This window comes from Rattus norvegicus, chromosome 14 (genome assembly GCF_036323735.1).
Source record: "Rattus norvegicus strain BN/NHsdMcwi chromosome 14, GRCr8, whole genome shotgun sequence".
In the NCBI taxonomy this organism is placed as follows: domain Eukaryota; kingdom Metazoa; phylum Chordata; class Mammalia; order Rodentia; family Muridae; genus Rattus; species Rattus norvegicus.
Genome location: NC_086032.1, coordinates 76,376,789 through 76,385,143, shown reverse-complemented (window position 1 = coordinate 76,385,143; position 8,355 = coordinate 76,376,789).

The following is an 8,355-nucleotide window of genomic DNA, read 5'->3' as shown; positions in this document are numbered from 1 at the left end:
GTCAGGACAATGAGCACTTGAAGGAGGAGCCCTGTGGGACTCCATAGCTCACCCCAGCTGACCTGGCCATGTGCAGGCATCCTCTTGGCAGAGGGTGGATGCCACGAGATGGAAAGAGTAGCCCTGAGCCTTGGTTCAGGCTCTATTCCAAAACGGCAAATATTTCCAACATGGTCAACTAGGTCATGGGGGGGGGATTCCTGTTTACTTTGTTCACCAGCCTCATCTGCAAGCCAGAGTTTTAATGTGAAAAGATGGCCACGTTTCCTATGAAGTCAGCCCTACCATCTGTCCCAGGCTCAGCTCCTGCTGAAGCAGTTCACAATTTTAATTATAATCAAGGGGATGGACAATCAAGCAAGATGTCAAAACAATGACTGATTACTTCGGTTTGAACAATGCAATTAGAGATTTTTAGAGATGATAGTTAAGATTTGCTTTAAGAAAATGTTTATGTGCACCATGAACATGCAGTGGTCATGCAGGCCAGGACATCAAACCTCTTGTAATAGGTGGGTATGAGTCAACTGATAAGGGTACTGGGAACTGAACTGGGTCCTCTGTAAGATCAGCAAGGGCTCTTAACCATCTCTTCAGCCCTGAGATGGTATTTAAAACTAGGTTGAACCTCAGATAATACCGAGGATTTTTAACTTTATCATGTATGGTATTATTATCTGTGTGAGAAATGCCTCCTTTTGAAAGAGATACCTTCTAAACCCTACTGGATTGACATGTGTTTTAGTTAAGGTTTCCATTGCTGTGAGGGTATAGCCTTGTTGGAGGAAGTGTGTCACTGTGGGGGTGAGCTTTGAGACCCTTCTCCTAGCTCCCTGGAAGCCATCCTTCTCTTATTTGCCTTTGAAACAAGGTGTAGAACTCTCAGCTCCTCCTGCACCAAGCCTGCCTGGATGCTGCCATGCTCCCCCTTGATGATAATGGACTAGATCTCGGAACCTGTAAGCCAGCCCCAATTAAGCGTTTGATTTATAAGAGTTTTCTTGGTCATGGTATCTCTTCACAGCAATAAAACACACTAAGAGTGATTGAAACAGCTCAGATCCACAAATCTTTTTGACATCTAGGAATGGGCACCCTGTTGTTAGCTCTTTAAATAAGAGCTGTATAGAAAAACTCTCTAGGGTCCATCATGTAAGTATGGGATGCCCTAAAAATGGTCAGCTACATTGCAATCTGTGAGAAAGATATATATGGGGCATGATCGCCAGCTGGCAATGCCACTATATGCACAAGAAGAAAAACAACTGAAATTGCTGCTCAGAGGAAATTTGTGACAATTTTGGAATTTTAATGTCTTTGAAAAACACGAAAGTATTATGTGAATATGTGTTTGTTTTAATCCAAAGTGTGGGATATAGGGAGGCTTCAGATTGTCCACAGCAGCTGACTAGGATTTGCCTCATACTCTAGCAGGGGACTGGTTATATCAGGTACCTACAGTTTCTGTGATTGTGTGACATTTGGAATTCTGGGATCTTCTCAGAGATTTTATAAGTGCTAGGGCTTTGAGAGGTGGGGATGGGTTGTTGGTTGTGGTTAGTCACAGTTTGTTAAATAGTTATGTGCAAAAAGAACAAACCAACAATCAGAAAAAAATTAGATATACTGATGGTGAAAATCAAACCTGCCCCAAAAAACTTGACACCCCTAATCAGAAGAAAGTAGTCTAATGATAACATAATACCCTTTCCCTTCTATTCTTTCTTCTCTTCTATCTGGTATTGAGGAGTTGAAAGGGTGGAAGGGAAGGGTAGAAGAAAAAGGGACCCACACAGTAGCCAAAGTCCAACAACAAGTGGCACCCACAGATGGGTCAAGGCAGAATGGGAAACTTGATTTCAAATGCCATAGAGAAAACCACAGGGCTGAAGGGATGGATTTTTTTTTCTTGAAGACACTGGCAAAACTTTTTTTTATGTCTATAACCACTGAGATGTCTCCTGCTTTACTCCCAGAGGGGATATCGTTCTTTCTTTTTCTTCTTCCTATATTCTGTTTCAAAAAAAGGTTGGAAAAATTATGAGTGGAAATGGAGAAATGGATCTGAGAAACAAACAAACAAAATGGCTGAAATGGGAAAATGAAAGGGTTCTGCTCTTTCTTTTCTGAAAGAGATTTTAGAGTTGGCTATGCAACTGGGAAAATTAGGGATGGAAGTGAAAGTGCTGGGGAAAGGAGCACAGAAGCAGAGAATACAAAGGCTCAGTCCTGGTGACTTTGCAAGAGAGCAGGAGTTTCTTGCAGGAGAGAGGGGGGACAGAATCTGTGCTAGAGAAAAGTTTAAAAAGTGGGAGAACAATCTGATGAAACGGTCTGCTTCAAAGGAGTTAATTTTGAACCAATCTTGCTGCCGGAGTTAGAGGAGGGTTGGCCTTGGTTACAAAATCACCGCCATCAGCTTTTCCAGTAGATGTACAGCATATACCAGTTAATGGTGTGAAACAAGGGTATGATGAGACAGGTTGGCTTCTTATAGAAATGATAGATCTAAAGTGTTTTTTAAATGCCGTATTTATATATGAGATGCACTCGCCTTATGTCAAACAAATTCTCAATAACTGGGCTTCTCAAAATAGAGTTATTCTCCAAGACTGGAAGGGATTGGTTACAGCTGTAGTAGAGACTACTCTACAGTTGCAAAGGTTAACATGGTGGAGGGAAGAAACCACAAACACTGACGAGTGAAATAGAGTGAAAGGAATGCATATAGTGAAAGACCAGTTGCTGGGGAAAGGTCAGTGCTTTGTTATACAAGAACATATGCAATCTGAGATGCTACTATAGAATAATGTTCCTTAGCAGCTTTAAGAGCTTGGGATAAAGTTGAGAATCTTGGAAAAGGTCCACCTCATCTATAAAAATTATACAAGGCTCCGGAGAGACCTTCACTGATTTTTTGTTTTAAAACAAAGATAAGTCCTGGCTGTGAACAAAGCCAGAGTAAATGCTGGCTCAAGGAAGGTGTTGATAGAGACCTTGGTATATGAAAATTCAAATACCAAATATAACTAAGTGATGAGACCATTAAAGGCCTGAGCAGTGCCTGTGGGTGAGTAGATAAGAGATACAAGTGATATTGGTTCTTATGTGTACTATGCTATATTATAGGTCAAGCTATAGCTAGAGGTCTTTGATATCAAAATGCCAGGGACTATGGTCATTTGGAAAGAGACTGTGACAAAGTCACTAATGTTATCAAATCTCAAAATGCTCAGTGTTGGGGGTTGGTCTGGTCTGATATGTATTCAAATGCTAAATTCTATACCCCAAAATCTGGATGCCCCAAGACAAGTGAATTCCCATGCACACCAGCCTTTGTTATGTAAGCCTTGCTCCCCAATTTAAAGTTAATTGGTTAATAAAAGGCTAGAGCCTTTGATTGGGCACTAGAGAGAGAAAGGCCAGGCCGGAGAATTGAGTGAGGGGGGTCTCACGAGAGACTGGTGAAGAAGGAGAGAGGAGACAAAGAGGAGGAGGCCACCAGGAGAGGAGATGGATCGTGAACACACGATCAGGAGAAATGGACCCTGAGGATAACCTGACCAAGAATCAAACAGCAAGTAACGAAGAGATACATGGCTGGGATGTAAGTTAGAATAGCTCAAAACCTGACCAATCTAAGCTTATAGTGTGTAAATAAAATACCAGGATTTTGTGTCTTTTATATATGCTAGCTAGAATATATAATTTATTTTATTTTACAGCTCAGTGCTTTCGTTGTGGGAAATTTTGTCATTTGCAACAAAACTGTGAACAAGGCATCTCCAAGGGCAATGGTTTTTTTTTGTTTTTGTTTTTTCTGAACATAAACCAGAAAGAGGGCCTAGGCGTCTAGGGGTGTTCAGGCAATGTGGCAAGGGCTGCCATTGGGCAAATGAGTGTAGGTCCAAGAGAGATTTCTGAGGCAATATCTTATTGCTTTGGAGGCCTGGCTCCAGGCCCTGCAGCAAAAAGTATGAGCCATTTGCCTCTTGTCAGCCAGGAAATAACAAGTCCGCAGAAAAACCTCTACTAAGTATTGTAGATCTAATGCGTGTTACTGGAGGCAGTGCTGCTATAGACTTAGCCATAGATAAAGATCTTACTCTATCCCCCGAAATTCAATGTTATATACTAGAGTTTATGGTTATTTACCCTCAGGGACAGTAGGGATGATATGGGAAGGAATGGATTTGACTTCCCAAGGATTCAGGGTACATCCAGGAATTACAAATAAAGATCTCAAAGGAGGAATTAAAAATTAAGTCCTATATAAAAAGAGAGATGCAATTTAATGCAGGTGATAGGCTTGATCAGCTGCTATTATTTCCCCACATCAAAGTTAAAGCTACTCCAGTAGAAAGAACAGGAGGGTTTGGAAAACACATGTTCTGGCAAACAGTTGTTAATGATTAGAGGCCAAAATTAAAATTGCAAGTAAATGGTATTAAAATAGAAGTTTTTGTGGATATAGGAACTGATGTAACCATCATTTCACACAAACCTTGGAACTTCAGAATGGCCACTTCAAAAGCTTTATAGTCAGTGTCTAGGAGTTGGAAAGTTATCTCAGATAACACAATGTGGGACCAGCAGATCAAATATGAAAGTGACTGACATAACCATACATTTATCAGGAATAGATCTTTTACAACATGGGTGTACTCAGATAATATTCTGTAATCCCAGAAACAGCCCAGGATGAAATAAGGGGTGGAATGGTAGATGCTCCCAGATGTTTTTGATATACGTCATCAAAAACAACCCCAGTCTGTGCCAATTGTCCAAACACAGGACATAACAGCGATTGAGTTTTCAAACTTATACATGGGGCCACTGATGAAATACCAGTGGGCCTATTATAAATGTATCTTTTCCTTGCCTGAGGTAATTGTCTCTGAGGCTTACTGCCTCTGTCTGCTAATCTAGGCCTCGTCCTGGAAGCTTGTAGCCTTGGTTCAACCTTATCTAGCCCTTGTATGTTTTCAAGCCCTGCTATTTGCTGCTGAATAAGCTTACCCTTAGTAGCTCTTCCTGAACTCTTGCTGGCTGGTCAGCTCACCTGTTTTGGTTCATAACTCCTCTCTACCCTAACGGATTCAAACTGGTTTCTTTTAGTTTCTCCTGAATTCTCTGCTTGGCCTCGTACTATCTTTGGCAATCTGTATACTAACCTTCTGTCCCCTTCTGATTCTCTGGTTCCTTCTGTCTTCACCTGTGTCTAGCTTGTTCTTTCTCTGCAACCTCTTTCTCTAACTGTCCAAGTAAAACTGCCCCCACCCCAACTCTCTTTTTCTGCACTTCTCTCTCTTAAGTTGCTTCTTTTTCCTCTCTCTTCTTGTGAGAGTTGAACATATCCTATTTTGTCAAATCTTTCTCTGGTTTGTCACTTCGTCTGCCACTCATTTAGACATCACTTTCAAACATGGGTGATCCTACAAACTGACTTCATTTTTATTGTTTGGGATTAAAGGTGTGTACTAAAGGTATGTCTGTATTCCAGCCAGATAGAATAAAGGTGTTGCTAGGGCTGAGTCACAACACAACTAGAAAAGGCTTTTTTAAAAAGTGAATAACAGGGGAAGGGGGAGGGGAGGAAAAGAAAACCATCTTCTGCTGTCAAAACTAAATAAATTATAGACAAGAAAAAAAGTGAATAACAAATCTTGGGGTTCAGAGTGTGATCAAATATCCTGCAATACCATACCTTTAAAATGGTTGAATGTGTGGGCACGGCAGCAGCCCTTAACTAAGGAAAAAAATTATAAGCACTTGAACGGCTGGTACATGAGCAGCTGGGGGATACAGAAGAACATAACAGCACATGGAGTTCCCCTGTATTTGTTATAAAGAAGAAATCGGGAAAATGGAGAATGTTAACAGATTTAAGAGCAGTGAATAGAGTAATTCAACTAGTGGGTTTATTACAATGTGGAGTTCTGTTACCTTCTTTATTACCTAAGGCATGGTCTACGATAGTAATTGACTTAAAAGATTGCTTTCATATTTCCCCATGCATGAGCAGGATAGGAAAAGGTTTACTTTCCCAGCACCTACTCAGAATAATGGTCAACCTGTAGGAAGATATTAGTGGAAAGTTCTTCCACGGGGACTGTGAAACAGTTCAACAATATTTTAGTATTTTGTGCAACAACTGCTAGAAATAACTCGTAAGTAAGTTCCTCAATTCATTATTTTCCATTACATGGATTATATTTTGTTGGCTGACTGTGATGCAGATCAGAGGAAATGTTTATGGAAACAAAGAATTCTGCCATGCTAGGAGTTAAAGATTGCTCCTGAAAAACTACATGGAGAGGATTCTATTGACTATTTTGGTTATAAAATAAGTCAACAAAAATTCAACCGTACAAGGTATAGATCAAAAGAGATCAGTTGCAAACTCTTAATGATTATCAGAAATTAATGGAAGATACTGATTGGCTATGGCCTACCATTGGATTAAGTACTCAAGAGTTAAGTAATTTGTTTCAAACATTACAAGGAGATTCAGACTTAAACAGTCCAAGATGGTTAACAGCTGAAGCAGAGAGAAAGTTAACTCTGGTAAAACAGAGATTTTAAGATGTATATGTGGATGGCATAGATCTCAAATTTGATTATATATTGGTTATTTTGCCTTCAACTCATTCTCCTACTGGGCTCATTATACAAAGGGCTGATATTATTATGCAATAGATTTTATTATCACACAAACAAGTAAAAAAATTACAGACTTACATAGAAAAATTTTTTTATTTAATCATAAAAGGTAAAATAAAACTTTGTCAATTGTCAGGAACAGACCTAGCAGAAATTGTAGTCCTTATACCAATGCTGAGATTATGTCATTATAGGTAAACAATTGGCAAGAGAGTGTAGCAACTATTTGGAAGAAATTAATAGCAAATATCCTAAAAATAAGCATCTTCAGTTTGTAAAAGGAACCAATTGAATTTCCCCATGTATTGTAAAAGAAATACCAATTCCTGAAGCATCAATATTCTATGATGTGCATAAGTTGGGAATGACAAGCTGAAAGTCAGACAAAATGAGCACAGCAATTTAAAGCCTATACATAGTGGTTAAAAAAAACCAAGTTATATGCAATTCTTATGGTATTGTTAGATTTTCCTGAATTATTTAATATAATTACTGACTCTTAATTCTATATATAGAAACTGCTGAATTTATTCCTGATAGCTCAGAATTAGCCTTGTTATTTCTACAACTGCAACAGGCAATCAAAAATAGAAATTTCCCGTCATATTATCACCCATATTCGGCCTCATACAGGCTTTCCAGGTAGCACAAGGAAGTGAAGAAATTGACCAACTATTAATAGGAAGTTAGAAGCCCCGAAAATTCATGTGAAAACATCATGTTAATAGTAAAGGTTTAAAGAAAAAAATTTCTCTAACACTAGGCAACAAGCCAAAGAAATTATAAGAAAATATTCTTCTTGTTCTTTGTTAACCAAAACCACTAGAAGTAACCCTAGGGGTACCAAAAGAAATAAAATATGGCAGATAGGAGTGTTTTATTTTGCAGAATTTGAAATGTAACTTTAATTATTTTTAAACCCTATTTTTAATAATCATTCTTAAATGCTTTAACCTTCCTTGTAACCCACCACCCATCAGGGGTAGTGGAAAAGAAAGGATACGGGGTGCAGGGAGGGAACCTATTTAGAAATGGTTCTTCTGGGCTGGAGAGATGGCTCAATGGTTAAGAGCACTGACTGCTCTTCCAGAAGTCCTGAGTTCAAATCCCAGCAACCACATGGTGGCTCACAACCATCTGTAATGAGATCTGATGCCCTCTTCTGGTGTGTCTGAAGACAGCTACAGTGTACTTAGATATAATAAGTAAAAAAAAAAATCTTTAAAAAAAATAAGAGAAAGAAATGGTTCTTCAGAGTAACTCCCACCTGTGCTGTCTGGAAATTTGCAGTTCAGTTTACAGGTTAGCAGGCAATGGCAGCTCAATCAATCCACTTGCAAACATCTCATGGATACACCAGCAGTCCAGTTTGGTAGAGTTGGGTTAGCAACAGTGGTGACATGACTTAGCAGAGACATGCCTCAGTCTCAGCTCAAGTCAGCAGGAGGGACCAACAGGAACACCAAGAGAGGTTCTCAGCTGTGCCTCTCAGGGAAACGAAGATCAGCAAAGACTTGAGACCTATAAGCATTGCACGGCTAGCTCTATAAGCAAGCCAAGCTCTGCCTCCAGCACTCCATGGAGTCCTATTTATACTCTCCAAACATCACATGTCCTCCAGGTGCCTTGCCTCAGCACAGCTCTTGCCTCAGCAAGTGCATCCAATCAGCCCAAGTCTCCAGAAGTGGCGAC